Genomic DNA, 16,317 nt, shown 5'->3' on the forward strand with positions numbered 1-16,317 from the left:
TCCATAAAAACATGTATCTACAAAAAGACATGTACACATATGATCCTAGCAGCTTTATTCATAAGGGAATCAAATTAGAAATAACCTAAACACTTATTAACGTATGGAAGATAGACTATAGTATATTCATACAATGGAAAACTGCTCAGAAAAAAGAAAAAAGGAATTAACTACTAATATACCTAACAGCATGGATAAATGTCAAAAACAACATGCTGAGTGAAAGAATCCAGACGGAAGAGTACTACTATATGATTCTAGTTACACAACACTCTAGAAAAGACAGTCTAATCTACAGTGACAGAAAGCAGATCCACAGTTGCCTGGGGTGCAGGAAGTAAGGGGAGAGAAGAATGACTGAGAAGGGCACAGGGAACTTTCTGGGGTTAAGGAAATGTTATATATCTTGACTGTGGTGATGGTCACTCAGGTATATAAATTTGGCAAAACTCATTCAACTGTATATGGAAAATGGGCACATTTTATTGTAAGAAGATTGATTATACCTCAATAAAGTTGACTTTAAGAAGATAATATCGGGACTTCCCTGGTGGCGCAGTGGTTAAGAACCCGCCTGCCAATGCAGGGGGCACGGGTTTGAGCCCTGGTCCTGGAGGATCCCACATGCCGTGGAGCAACTAAGCCCGTGTGCCACAACTACTGAGACTGCGCTCTGAGAAGCCCACGCACCGCAACGAAGAGTGGCACCCGCTCTCCGCAGCTAGAGAAAGCCCACATGCAGTAATGAAGACCCAACACAGCCAATAAATAATTTAAAAAAATAAAAATAAAAATAAAATAAAAAATAAAAGAAGATAATATCATTTAGCATTTGATATCCTGAAGACATGCCTGCAATACAATCTTGCAGAACAGTCATTCATAATAAACCCTACGTACAATGCAAAAGATAGGATAAAACACAAGCTAACAGCTAATTACTACTTAAAAGTCTATGTATCAATGTCATACATCATATTAATAAAAGGGAAAAATACATGATCATCTCAACTAATGCAGAAAATAATCACTTAACAAAAATCAAACACCCTTGCAAGACAAAAATGCTCAACAAACTAGGAATAGAAGGGAACTACCCTAATATGACAAAGGGAATTATGAAAAACTCACAGCTATATTGAATGGGGGAAAACTGAAAGCTTTCCCCCTAATAGCAGGAATAAAACATGAACGCCCACTTTTGCTGCTTCCATTCAACAAGGTACTGGGAGTTTTTGCCAGAGCAATTAGGCAAGAAAAAGAGAAAAAAACAGGCATTCAAAATAGAAAGGAAGAAGTAAAACTATCTCTCTTCATATATAGAAAATCCAAAAAAAACCACACGGAAACTGTTACAGCTAAAAATTACAGCTAAGCTGCAAGATACAAGATCAACACAAAAAATCAGTTGTAGGGGGCTTCCCTGGTGGTGCAGTGGTTAAGAATCCACCTGCCAATGCAGGGGACACAGGTTTGAGCCCTCGTCCAGGAAGATCTCACATGCCGCGGAGCAACTAAGCCCATGCACCACAACTACTGAGCCTGCGCTCTAGAGCCCGTGAGCCACAACTACTGAGCCCACATGCCACAAATACTGAAGCCCGCGTGCCTAGAGCCCGTGCTCTGCAACAAGAGAAGCCACCACAATGAGAAGCCCGCACACCGCAACAAAGAGTAGCTCCAGCTCGCCGCAACTAGAGAAAGCCCACACGCAGCAACGAAGACCCAACAGCCAAAATAAATAAATTAAAAAAAAAAAATCAGTTGTAGGGACTTCCCTGGTGGCGCAGTGGTTAAGAATCTGCCTGCCAATGCAGGGGACATGGGTTTGAGCCCTGGTCCAGGAAGATACCACATGCTGCAGAGCAGCTAAGCCCATGCGCCACAACTACTGAAGCCCGCGCACATAGAGCCTGTGCTCCACAGCAAGATAAGCCACCACAATGAGAAGCCCGTGCACCTCAACGAAGAGTAGCCCCTACTCGTTGCAACTAGATAAAGCCTGCGCACAGCGACAAACACCCAACACAGCCAAAAATAAATTAATCAAAAAATAAAATAAAATACATCTTTAAAAAAATCAGTTGTATTTCTATACACAAGCAATGATCAATCCAAAAATAAAGTTAAGAAAAATCCCATTTAAAATAGCATCAGAAAATAAAATACTTAGGAGTAAATTTAACCAAGGAGGTACAAGACTTGTAAACTGAAAAGTACAAAACACTGCTGAAATAAATTAAACATGACCTAAATAAATGGAAAGACATCCTGTGTTCAGGGATTACAGGACTTGATATTGTTAAGATAGCAACACTCCCCAAATCAACCTACAGAGCCAATGTAATCCCTTTCAAAATCCCAACAGTACTTTTTTTTTTTTTAACAAATAAAAAAGCTGATCCTAAAATTAACATGGAATTGCAAGGGACCCCAAACAGCCAAAACAGTCTTAAAAAATAAAAAAGATGGAGGACTCATACTTCCCAATTTCAAAACTTAATACAAAGCTACAGTAATCAAAACAGTGTGGTAATAGCATAAGGAGATAAAGATCAAAGGGATAGTATTGAAAATCCAGAGATAAACACATACATCTTTATTTAATCAACTGATTTTTTGATATGAGTGCTAAGATTATTCAATGTGGGGGGGGGGAATAGGCTCTTCGATAAATGGTCCTGGGAAAACTGGATATCCACATGCAAAAGAATGAAGCTGAACCCTTACCTCACACTGTTTACAAAAATTAAAACAAATCAGAGACTTAAATATAAGAAAAGAACAATAAAATTCATAGAAGAAAACAAAGGGGTAGGTCTTTGTGATACTGGATTTGGAAATGGAGTCCTAAAAATCTTATCTAAATGTGACACCAAAAGCACAAACAACAAGGACTTCCCTGGTGGTCCAGTGGGGATGACACTGTGCTCCCAATGCAGGGGGCCCGAGTTCAATCCCTGGTTGGGGAACTAGATCCTTCAGGCATGCTTCAACTAAGAGTTCGCATGCTTAAACTAAGAAGTCTGCATGCCACAACTAAAGATCCCTCATGCCACAACTAAGACCCCGTGCACCCAAAATTAAACAAACAAAAAAACACCCTAAGGGCTTCCCTGGAGGCGCAGTGGTTAAGAATCTGCCCGCCAATGCAGGGGACATGGGTTTGAGCCCTGGTCCGGGAAGATCCCACATGCCGCGGAGCGACTAAGCCCGCGCACTACAGCTGCTGAGCCTGTGCTCTAGAGCCCGTGAGCCACAACTACTGAGCCCGCATGCCACAACTACTGAACCTGCGTGCCACAACTACTGAAGCCTGCGTGCCTAGAGCCTGGGCTCTGCAACAAGAGGCCACCGCAGTGAGAGTCCCACACACCACAACGAAGAGTAGCCTCCACTTACCGCAATTAGAGAAAGCCCGTATGCAGCAACAAAGACCCAACGCAGCCAAAAATAAAAATTAATTAACTAATTAAAAAACCAGGGGCTTCCCTGGTGGCGCAGTGGTTGAGAATCTGCCTGCTAATGCAGGAGACACGGGTTCGAGCCCTGGTCTGGGAAGATCCCACATGCCACGGAGCAGCTGGGCCCGTGAGCCACAACTGCTGAGCCTGCGCGTCTGGAGCCTGTGCCCCGCAACGGGAGGGGCCGCGATAGTGAAAGGCCCGCGCACCGCGATGAAGAGCGGTCCCTGCACCGCGATGAAGAGTGGCCCCCACTTGCCGCAACTAGAGAAAGCCCTCGCACGAACCGAAGACCCAGCACAGCCAAAAATAAATAAATAAATAAATAAATAAATTAAAAAAAAAAAAAAAAAAAACCAAAACAAACAAACAAAAACACCCTAAGCATTAAGGGCACAATTTACATTTAAAAAACAACAGCAACAAAAAGCACAAATAACAAAAATACAAAGTGTACTTCATCAAAATTTTAAATTTGGCACACCATAGAACACTATCAAGAAAGTGAAAAGAGGGGCTTCCCTGGTGGCGCAGTGGTTAAGAATCCACCTGCCAATGCAGGGGACACGGGTTCAGGCCCTCGTCCAGGAAGATCCCACATGCCGCGGAGCAACTAAGCCCATGCGCCACAGCTACTGAGCCTGCGCTCTAGAGCCCGCAAGCCACAACTACTGAAGCCCGCGTGCGTAGAGCCCGTGCTCCGCAACAAGAGAAGCCCAGGCTCGCTGCAATTAGAGAAAGCCCGCACTCAGCAACAAAGATCCAACGCAGCCGAAAATAAATAAAACTTAAAAAAAATTTTTAAAAATAGAGTGAAAAGACAGAATGAGAGAAAATATTTGTAAATCACATATCTCATAAGGGTCTTGTAACCAGAATATACAAAGAACTCTCACAACCTGGCAACAGAAAGAACCCCCCCCAATTAAAAAATGGGCAAAGGACTCGCCTAGACATTTCTCCAAAAAGAAGATATACAAATGGCCAACAAGCACATGGAAAAATGTTCATCATTAGTTGTTATGGAAATGCAAGTAAAAACCACAATGAGATCCACTTCATTGAGACACCTTGTACATTGCTGGTGGTAACGTAAGATGATGTGGCCACTGTGGAAAACATATTGGTGGTTCCTCAAAATGTTAAACAGAGGATAACTATATGACCCAGCAATTCCACAACTAGGTATATATCCAAAAAAATTGAAAACAGGTATTCGAACAAAATTTTGTACATGAACGTTCACAGCAGCATCATTCACAATAGCCCAAAGGTGAAAACAACCTAAATGTCCATTGCTAGATGGATGGATAAACAAAATGTGGTATACAAATACAACAAAATATGATTCAGCCTTAAAAATAAAGTACTGTGAGGAAAAATAAGGTAAGGATGAAACCAGCATAGTGAGAAAGAGCTGAAAGCTCATAAACAAATGGATATGCAGCCTTAAAGATACCATCAAAGTATTTATCCTCTAGCTCTAAACTTTTCAGCTAGTTAGCCAAAAAAGTGCCTTTAGTACTAAATGAGTTAGTTGAATTTTATGTTATTTTCTCTGACTGATATTCTAAATATTCTAAGTAATATAGATAGATGATAGATAAATATATATAGATAAATAAAAATTTATATATAGATAAATATAAAAAAGTAAATAGATATATATTGGGTTGGCCAAAAAGTTCATTCGGATTTTTCCATACCATCTTACGGGAAACCCAAATAAACTTTTTGGTCAACCCAATACATAGATGATAGAGCACAAACTTCATGACACAGGATAAAGAAATAAGATGTATTTGCCCTTAGAATAAAATGGGATAACTTACTGGAATGCATATTTACCTGTGTGATGTATGAAAAAATCTACCTGATTTACTGGTTACTAGAATACTTTAGTTTTCTAAATGCTGAAAGCAACCAAACTCTTATATATGACCATCTTGATTTCATCAAAACAGATCATGTAGGTGACAGTTGGTGATCAATCTTCCAGTGCAATATTCGAAAGAATACAACGACCATATGTTAGTTGATCCAGTTGAGTTGCATATAAATGATTACCTTCATTCTGAATTTGTTTTTATAAAGCAAAAAAAAAAAACTTTTTTTTTTATAACCTCTAAAGGGCAGCAAAAGGAAATGTTTAGTTTTTAGAGGATAAACTAACAGTAGTCTCAATACAGTGTGAAGCTAGCAAACTATCACTTGAATTAGAGCATTTTATGTCTAAAGAACAAAATTAAATACCTAAAATTTGCCAACCAAAATTTGAATAAGATTTTTTTTCTCCCAATATAATAATGGCATTATTTATGGTAAAGTAATTTATGCAGATTCAGAAGAATAGGGTTGAATTCTTGCTCTGCCATTTCTTGCTCTGCCATTTAACCATTGGTAATCTGAAGCAAGCTATTAAACCTCTGTAAATTCCATATAAATTCTCAATAAGTGATAGACATTATTGTTTCAAAAAAAAAGGAATAAAGTACTGATACATGCTCCAACATGGATGGACCTCGAAAATGTTACATTAAATGAAAGAAGCCAGAAAACAGGTCACATACTGTATAATTTCATTTATATGAAATGGAATACGTAAATCCATAAAGACAGAAAGCAGATTAGTGGTTGGTTGCCGGGGATAGGGAGGAATGGGGATTGAGTACCTAATGAATACAAGGTTTCCTTCTGGGCTGATAAAAATGTTTTGGAACGAGACAGAGGTCTTGGTTGCACAGCATTGTGAATATACTGAATGCCAATGAATTGTACACTTTAAAATGGTTAATTTTATGTTATGTGGATTTTGCCTCAATTTTAGCAAAGTCCATGTAATTTAAAGTATGACTAAGAATTTAGCTATGCAAGCAAAACCAATTAAGGTGGTACAGTCTGCACAAGTGAGGTTTTTATAGCTACTTTATTTATTTATTTATTTATTTTTGGCTGTGTTGGGTCTTCGGTTCGTGCGAGGGCTTTCTCTAGTTGCGGCAAGTGGGGGCCACTCTTCATCGCGGTGCGGGGACCGCTCTTCATCGCGGTGCGCGGGCCTTTCACTATCGCGGCCCCTCCCGTTGCGGGGCACAGGCTCCAGACGCGCAGGCTCAGTAGTTGTGGCTCACGGGCCCAGGTGCTCCGTGGCATGTGGGATCTTCCCAGACCAGGGCTCGAACCCGTGTCCCCTGCATTGGCAGGCAGATTCTCAACCACTGCGCCACCAGGGAAGCCCATAGTGAGGTTTTTATACCAACTGAATTTGAGATAACCTCTTTTTCTGCCTGTGATACCTCTTCACATGTATGCCATGAACAGTGAAATCTTTACTTCGAGATTCTCAAATGCATGTGTAGAGAGGAAGGATGGGACCAATCACAAACTGGGAGAAAAGCTAAGACTGATTTTTTAACAAGGTTTTTCACAAGTGATACTAAGATTAAAGATAATAAATGATGCTACTTCTATATGGAGAATAAAAATCAACTGTTTTGGGACTTCCCTGGTGGCGCAGTGGTTAAGAATGTGCCTGCCAATGCAGGGGACACAGGTTCGAGCCCTGGTCCGGGAAGATCCCACATGCCGCGGAGCAACTAAGCCCATGCGCCACAACTACTTAGCCTATGCTCTAGAGCCCGCAAGCCACAACTGCTGAGCCTGCATGCCACAACTACTGAAGTCGGCGCACCTAGAGCCCGTGCTCCACAATAAGAGAAGCCACTGCAATGAGAAGCCCGCGCACTGCAATGAAGGGCAGCCCCCACTCGCCACAACTACAGAAAGCCCGCGCGCAGTAACGAAGACCCAATGCGGACAAAAAAATAATTAATTAATTTTTTTAAAAATCAACTGTTTTCTTAAAAAAAAAACAAAGTAAAACTACAGCCAATGCTTGCTATTCGTGGTAGTTATGTTCTGTAAAGTTGCCATAAACACTGAATTAGCAAATACTGAACTACTGTTCCTAAGGAGAAATACAGGATTATGTTATCATGGTCACAACATTTTGTCAACCAAAATGCCATTTGTGTTAATATAAGTTCATTCGTCAATGTCTTTATAAAACAAACCAATCTCAGAATTGAAAACCTACCTTTCCACATAACCCTTTCCCTGAATGACACTTAGCAGGTATTTAGAAATTATTTTCCGAAGGTTCCTGATCTGTAGAACTTGCACTGCCTGCAAGTTTACCATTTTTCACACAGTATCACCTTTAGAAATGTAAACCAGCCAGCACTAGCCAAGAAGGGTTTAATATTTTCTTTGTCCTGGATAATGTAACTGTAAACTTCTTTGGCCTTCAGCCTTATAACAGTGCTGTCCACTATACCTTTTTCATGTTTATCACCTCACAAATCCACATATTTACCCAGTTTCCCCTCTTTTCCATAGATTCACATGCACTATACATGTTACCTTAGTACTTTCATGTATAGATCAGCAAATTTCCCTTTCCTTTTTCTGGATGTTGATTCATTAACACTGAATTTACAGCCAACAGTACTGTAAGATATGACTGAATGAGGTTTACCTAAAACATGTATTTTCCCCATAAGGCCCATCACAGCCTTCTCGAAACTTAGGAATACTAGACAGCACACTTGGAGGTCAATTCCAATAAAAGCACAAAAATGTAAAAAAACATAGCACTAAATAGACTGTAAAAAAGGACACTTGTTGACAGTATGAAAGCTGAAACAAGAAGGCAGAGCATCACCTTGTTTGACTTTAACTGGAAATATACGTGTTGGATGATTCAAATTTTTCACCCCTCTGCACATGTCCCCAAACAACCGTGAAAGCACAAGTACTGATTCTGGGGTCACAAATAAATTTTAGCAAGTAGATAAATCTACAAATAATTTTGATCCACTGCACTTCCTTCCTTCTTGAATAATTAAGTCTAAAACTCATTAGGTGGTGCTGAGCAAGGCTGGCATCCACCTGGTCTCAGAAGGAAAGACTAGGTACATTAAAGGGAGGATCTGAGCAGGGACTTCCCTAGTGGCACAGTGGTTAAGAATCTGCCTGCCAATGCAGGGGATATGGGTTCCAGCCCTGGTCCGGGAAGATTCCACATGCCGTGGAGCAACTAAGCCCACGTGAGCCTACTCAGCAACTATTGAGCCTGCGCTCTAGAGCCCGCGAGCCACAACTACTAAGCCCACGTGCCGCAACTACTGAAGCCCGTGCACCGCAACTACTGAAGCCCGTGAGCCGCAACTACTGAAGCCCGTGCGCCTAGAGCCCATGCTCCAAAACAAGAGAAGCCACTGCAATGAGAAGCCTGCGCACTGCATCAGAGTAGCCCCCGCTCACCGGAAACAGAGAAAGCCTGTGCGCAGCAACGAAGACCCAACGCAGCCAAAAATAAAAAAATATATATAAAATAAATATATAAATTTATCTTAAAAAGGGGTCTGAGCAATTAAATAAATATATTAAGAATAATAGGAGCAAGATTCTCTGTCAGAGAAGGGTGTTTCAAGTACAAAAAAGGGAGAAAATAAAATGAACTCTGAGGTGTTAGCCTAGAATTGGAGGTTTCAATGTGAACTCACAGCATTTTATATATACGTATATATACAGAGAGAAAATATAGATATGGATGCATATGTAAGAGTATATTTTGTGTATGTATATGTATATTCCCTAGCTCTGTCCAGAGAGGCTTACAAGCAGCAATGTCTCAGTAGAACAATCATACCTAGCGTCCAGACCTGCTTTTTTTTTTGGCTGTGCTGTGCAGCTTTTGGGATCTTAGTTCCCTGACCAGGGATCAAACTCATGCTCCCTGCAATGGAAGCTCAGAGTCCTAACCACTGGACCACCAGGGAATTCCCAGACCTGCTTTTTTTTTTTTTTTCTTAATTATTTATTTATTTACTTTTGGCTGCGTTGGGTCTTCGTTGCTGTGGGCGGGCTTTGCCTAGTTGCAGTGAGTGGGGGCTACTCTTTGTCACGGGCTTAGTTGCTCCGTGGCATGTGGCATCTTCCCGGACCAGGGCTCGAACCTGTGTCCCCTGCACTGGCAGGCGGATTCTCAACCACTGTGCCACCAGGGAAGCCCAGACCTGTTTTTTTCTTTTTCTTTTTTTAAAAAATTAATTAATTTATTTATTTTTGGCTGCGTTGGGTCTTCATTGCTGCACGCGGGCTTTCTCTAGGTGCGGTCAGTGGGGGTTACTCTCCGTTGCGGTGCACGGGCTTCTCATTGCAGCGGCTTTCCTTGTTGCGGAGCACAGGCTCTAGGCAGGCGGGCTTCAGTAGTTGTGGCTCGTGGGCTCTAGAGCTCAGGCTCAGTAATTGTGGCGCATGGGCTTAGCTGCTCCGCAGCATGTGGGATCTTCCCAGACCAGGGATCGAACCCATGTCCCCTGCACTGGCAGGCAGATTCTTAACCACTGCACCACCAGGGAAGTCCCATAGACCTGCTTTTTAAATATGCTCTTCAATAAAAGGAACCAGGGCTTGTTGAAATGACTGATTCTAGGGCTGAGGGAGGAAAAGTATAATACAAGAGATTGGAACATCTTGTTGTGCTAGAAGGTAAAAAGGGAAGTGATTAAAGAATGATAAGACATGTCAAAAGGATATAGGAGCCAACCTGAAGGGTTTCCACTGGCCAAATGTGGGACAAATTCAGGTTCAGAGTAACAAATTATATTAATAGATAATAACTCGCTGAATAAAATAGGAATCAATAAGTCCATATCAATTTAATAAATCAATGGAAGAAAAGAAAGCTTTTTGTTACAATGGAATGTCCACTGATGAATGTGGAAGGAATAATAAAATTAGAAAACTGTCATTTGGCAACCATCATAGTAATAATCCTGCCAAAAATTATCAATAGATGCTAAAACCAGTGGGTGAAAGTTTGACAAGAAATGAGATAATTTACATGGTCTCAAAGTACCTCTTCCTCACAAAACACTTATTAACTACAAAGGGAAAAGTGAATAAATTTACAGTAGAGAAAACTGGTAGACACCACCTTAGTATCAAGTCATCAAGGCTAACATTACGAGAAACAGGACACAATGGAAATTGTGAATAAGATTAGAATAAAAATACACCACCCTTTATGTGGTATTCCTGACAAAATGCATATTCTGAATCAAACCATGAAGAAACATCAGGCCCAAATTGAGGAATATTCCTCAAAATAACTAGCCTATACTCTTCAAAAGTATCAAGATGATCAAGTCAAAGACAGACATGACAACTAAATGCGATATGTGATTCTGAACTGGATTCTCCTGCTATACAGTATTTTTATCAGGACAAATGATATCTATGGATCTCTGTTATCAGTGAAATCTAAGGATTAGCTGGTACTACTGTATCAATATTAAGGTCCTGATTATACAGGTATATTGAGGTTATATAGGAGAATATCCCTGTTTGTAGGAAATACACACTAAAGTATTCAGGACTGATGGGGCATCAAGTGAGCATCTTACTCACAAATGGTTAAGGAAAGGAAAAGGCTCTTTGTACTACTATTGCAACTTATTGTAAATTTAAAATTATTTCAAAATAAAGGACAAAATGCAAGTACAACAATAAAGGACACACCAATGTCTCAGTATTATAAAAATCTAATTCTTCCTTAGCAAAATTTCTGGACAGAAAAGTATCCTTATACCCCAACTTACTTTTTACTAGCTTTTCTAATAATGTATCTCATTTTTGAAGCACTCCCCAATAGAAATTTCTGTGATGTTGGAAATGTTCTACATAGCGCTACCCAATACACCAGCACACGTGGCTGATGACTATCATACTGGGCAGTGCAGTTCGAGAGAAGAGCAGTAAAAGCCATAAAAGATTTAAAAGCTTTTTCATAAAAAATTAGTTTAATACTAATTAGATTTTAAGATAAGTTAAGTTACTTTACTTTTTCTATATTTGCTGATAGACTAATATACCCTGTATATTTTTCAGTACTCCTATCTTCTAATTTCTTATTCAAGTCTGAATGGCTATTAGAAGCAACCACCTATCTTTAGTTTGAGAGCAGTTTTTGTTTTTTTCTAAACTGACGTTCTTTTTGGTATACCACTCCTATTGATTCATACCCATGTCTTCTCTACCTTTTTGAAGTATGTCTTCCTAAAAATCTAGGGACATGTACATGCCTATCCAATATTCCCACTTCTGTCTCTCACAAAGTTAGATCACAAAGTCACTTTCTCTCAAACTTCTTATAATTTATACTTTACTTTTACTTACTCTCTCTCATACTCATCTTCCCCCGATCATAGCTGCTACTCTGTATGTAATTGGTGTTACAAGTTTATTTCCTGCCATGCTTAGGATAAGGTTCCTCCTGATCAGATCAGCTTATTTCAGGACAAGCATATTATTCCTTTTCCACATGAAATATACTTAATTATCACTTAGTCAATCAGTGTTTTAAACCAAGATCTAAAAGTCAAAGTCTCCTATAATGAAATCATCTACATAGAAAATAGGAAAAGAATAACACAACATGCTTCATACACATCAAATTCTACAACTCCTGATTTGAAAAGAAATGCAAAGTAGAATTCTCATCCCTTGTGATTCACCTTGCTAACCTAATGCCTTGAGCAAATGCAGTAGCAGTCACACACCTACCAGGTTCGGTTATTGCTCATGACTGACTTAATTCAGAACTAGAAAAAGAAAAAAAAGCAAAAAACTGGTTTGTATATAACAGGCCCACAAAGTGTTAATACCTATGCCAAACATCTTTAGAAATATTTAACAAATCTAGGAAAATACAGAATCCTATCAAAATTAGAACTATTTTAAACACGAGTTGGTTTAGAAAATTCTCTCCACCCTCTTGCTTCTATTAATAACTATTTAAAACAACAAAACTGGAATTAAAAAGCAATTCAAAACTCAACATCAAAGTTATTTATAAAATGCTTAATGGAACCAGCAAAGTTCTAGTTTCATTTGAAAAATCAAACTCTAGACTTCAAGGTCAACAAGGTATCAAATGCAAGCAGTGCTCATCATGCTTTCCCAGTAAAACACCCAAGATGATACAAAAGACTGGGGTGGGGGAATTTTCTGGGGGCTCAACTCCACATGCTCTGGCTTCTGAACCGAAGCAACATGTATAGTACAGCAGAGGCAGGAAAGGGACAGGACTCACCCTCTTCTACCTCTGTTCAGGAATACAGAAAACTTAGGTACCAGAAAAATAAGCAGCAATTCAAAAATTACAAGAAAACTTTTTTTGGTTTCTAAACACTGATAAATGTAGTATTTGCTTGCTGTAGAAGTCTCAAGCAATACGCAAGTTTATGAAGTGAAAAGTGAAAGCCTCCCATGTTTTCATTTGCCTTTCCGGGTTCAGTATTGGATCAATAGTTCATACAGTTACTGACATTTGTATTTATTTGATGAATTGTCTTTGCCCATTTTTCTAACAGGATATTGGTCTGTTTCTTATCTGTAGGTACTCTCTCATATTAGGATGATATTAACCTTTTCCTGACATATGGTTGCAAATATTTTTTCCCCCAATTTGCAGTTTATATTTTAGTTTTGTTTATATTATCTTTTTAAGCAGTCAAATTTTATGCAATCTTTTCCTTCTTGATTTGGGCCTTGTGTAATGCTTTACCCTAAATAGAGGTGAGCAAATCATCTGATTTTAGTAAGACCTGCAAGCTAAGAAACAATTTTACATTTTTTAATGGTTGGAAAAAATAAAAAGAATAATATTTCATGATACGAAAATTATATGAAATTCAAACTCCAGTGTCCACAAATAATATCAAACACAGTGGTACTCATTCATTGATGTATTGGCTATGTATGGCTGGCTTCAACATTACAACGGCAGAATCGAGTGGCTCCCTGTATATGTTGTACTCACAGAGCTTTGCACTGCTGCTCAGTGTACCACACATCGCAGTGATGAAGTTGCAAGTCAACAGCTTTTGAGTGCCACACATGCATACTGGCATACTGTGATAGTTTTTTGGGTTTTTTTTTTACCAGTGCATAGCCATCAAGTCAAAACAAGAAAAGAGAAAAGTGGACTTTGTCATGCTTTTAAGGCACAGTGGAGAGTGTGGATTATTTTGTTATCAAGTCAGATGGGAAAGCATTGTGTTTATTATGCAATGACACTACAGCTGTGCTAGAAAAATTCAATATACATCAACATTACCAGACTAAGTAGTCATCTCAATATTCCCAATTCACAGGAAAGCAATGGTCAGAAAAAGTAGAAAATTTGACGTGGAATATCTCATCACAGCAGAATTTCTGGAAGGAAGAAAGGGAGGGAGAGAAGAAAAAAAAATGAGGCTGCAACCAAAGTAAGTTTCCAAGAAGCTCATTTGTTAGCCAAGCAAGGAAAGTAATTTGCCAATTCTGAGTTGATAAAATCATGCTGGGAGTTCCCTGGCGGTTCACTGGTTAGGACTCTGTACTTCCACTCCTGGGGGCCTGGGTTCGATCCCTGGTCAGGGAACTAAGATCCTGCAAGCCATGTGGGGTGGCCAAAAATAAAAATTAAAATTAAATAAAATAATGCTTGACTGCAGGAGCTCAAGAACTGTATTCAGAGAAAATAAACTTAAGACTATTATTAGCCTTTCAGCAAAACCAGCTGCTCCAAAAGTTGAGGACAATGGGAATAAAATTAATAATCTATTTTTTAAAAAAGGCAAATGATTTCAAGTTGATTCCCCTGTCCCTTGATGAGTTAGATGTTACTAATACTGCTCAGTTGCTGTTGTTTACTCAAGGAGTCAATGCCAAGTTTAAAGTATTTGAAGAAATAGCTTCTATGAATAGTCTGTGTGGCCAGAAGCTGAGAAAATACTAATTTAGAACAATTTGAAGTAGAATCTGCTAAGATGAGTTATAATTGATGATGTTTATAAAAATATATATGGAGTAGAAAAAGGCTTAGCTGGAACTTACAAAGCTTGTGAAGATATAAGGTGGTTGTTTATTATTTTTCATCAGCAGGTACTGTGGAAAATATTTGAATTTATCATGGTACTGAACCAATAGTGTCAATGGTGAACTTCATTCACTGTCATGGGCTAAACCACTGTCAGCAGCAGAAGCAGAATAACCTGTCTTGCCTGCCCACGCAGCAGTTTGATGGCTTAGCAGCTGTAAAGTTTGACTGTGATATGTATTTTTTAAAGCTCAGGGCTGAGATTGAAGTTTCAGAACAATAAGACCGTTTTCAGTCACTATTATTACTATGATCACATATGAAACTTAGCTTTTGCTGCAGATTTTATACTATTTAATAAATTCAACCTAACATTATAGGGCAGAACTGGACTTACATGTGAAACTTAAACTGCAGTTAATTCATTTACACAAAAGCTAGTAATGTCAAGCTGCTGTCAAATTTAAAACAAAAAGTGAGATCTCAATTCTCAAATTTGCAGTGGATATATATTTTTAGCTCAAACTATAATTCTGGAAGCATTTTTAGGACTTCAATGCAAGTGCAAAGAAAATTTCCATCTTTCAAAATCTATTTAACAGTGCAATTATGGCACTTACACCTAACCTTCAACTGGAAGTAATTAATCTACAATGTAATGATATGCTAAAAGGCAAATACTAAGAGAAAAATCTAATGTAATTCTATAAATGTTTCCCAATTGATTAATATGTTCAATTAAAATCATATGCTGTGGGCTGACACCAATATTTGGCTGTACATCTGTGTGAAGATATTTCCAAAGATGAAATATGTAAAATCTCATTACAGATCAGCATTAACAGATGAACATTTGCAATCAATTTTGATGACAGGAAACAGTAACTCTGAACCCCAATTAAGCAAAATGTATCACCTAAAAAAGAAGTCCATTTTTCTCATTAGTGTACCTGTATTACAAAAAGTTGTACTCAGTAATAAAAATAATTATTATTACTATTACCATATTTGAATTTCATCAATAATAAATTTGTGGAAATGTGTTTTCTTTCTTGTTATAAAGTACCTACAAAAGAGCCTCAATTTTGATTTTTGGACTGCGAAGTCTAAAATATATACTCTTTGGCCCTTTACAGAAATTGTCTAATTACCTTGCTTTGGAGAAAGGGTTTTCTTTAGCCTAAGCACATAAAAGCATCACCTCTTACTTCCTCCAGGGAATGGTAAAAACTTTTACCCAACACAAATAGGACCCGGGCCTGGTTGGTTACATGAAAAAATACAGTAAATCAGATAATCAAAAAAAATATATATGTATGTAACTTAAATATTTGATTTTTACTTAAAAAATACATGTACATTCATCTGACAATATTTTGGTAGAATACCAAGGCATCTTCTTTAAGTACAGATATGCTAATTAATGTTTCTTGCATAGATCATCATATCCATAATACATACTGATGATTTCAAATTTCAATTTCTTTAGCGTGGAACAAAAACTTAGACAACTGTGAGACAAATGGGCACAGAACCTTTAATAAGATTTTTATGGTTTCTTTCCCTTAATCTTTTAAAGTGTTCATGCCCAAAACTAGTAAGAAAGTAACCTGGAAGGGAGGGACTTATATTTATCCAATCCTTTCAGGATCTTCAACTTAACTTTCTTTCTTAAAAACAACTATTTTTACATATTTCCTTGGTTTAATTAATATTTAATTAGGTTACAAAATTACAATAAGTATAATTGGCATAAAAGCAGGTTTAGAACATACTGACCCCTGAAAGTATAAATTCAACTAGTGATTGCAGAAGGCAAGGTATACTAGAGAGTAGTCTGTTAGCCATCAGTGTTCAGATCATTTTAAGAATCATTCAGCACATTCTAAAGAATGCAAAGTGTGGTTTGGAATTCCCTGGCGGTCC

At 38.5% G+C, this 16,317-nt stretch overlaps 1 protein-coding gene across 3 annotated transcripts in view; it reads right to left on the bottom strand.

Moving 5' to 3' along the window:
* PTPRA (protein tyrosine phosphatase receptor type A) overlaps positions 1-16,317 on the bottom strand; it is a 187,936-nt gene that overhangs the window by 145,015 nt on the left and 26,604 nt on the right. Inside the window, exon 2 of one of the 3 annotated variants that reach the window (XM_057529225.1) lies at positions 13,648-13,745. The exons of the other annotated variants lie outside the window; for them this stretch is intronic. The gene's annotated coding sequence lies outside the window, so the exon portion shown is untranslated. The remainder of the gene's footprint in view (positions 1-13,647; positions 13,746-16,317) is intronic. 3 annotated transcript variants of the gene reach the window in all.

Source organism: Balaenoptera acutorostrata, chromosome 15 (assembly GCF_949987535.1).
Source record: "Balaenoptera acutorostrata chromosome 15, mBalAcu1.1, whole genome shotgun sequence".
NCBI classification, from domain to species: Eukaryota; Metazoa; Chordata; class Mammalia; order Artiodactyla; family Balaenopteridae; genus Balaenoptera; species Balaenoptera acutorostrata.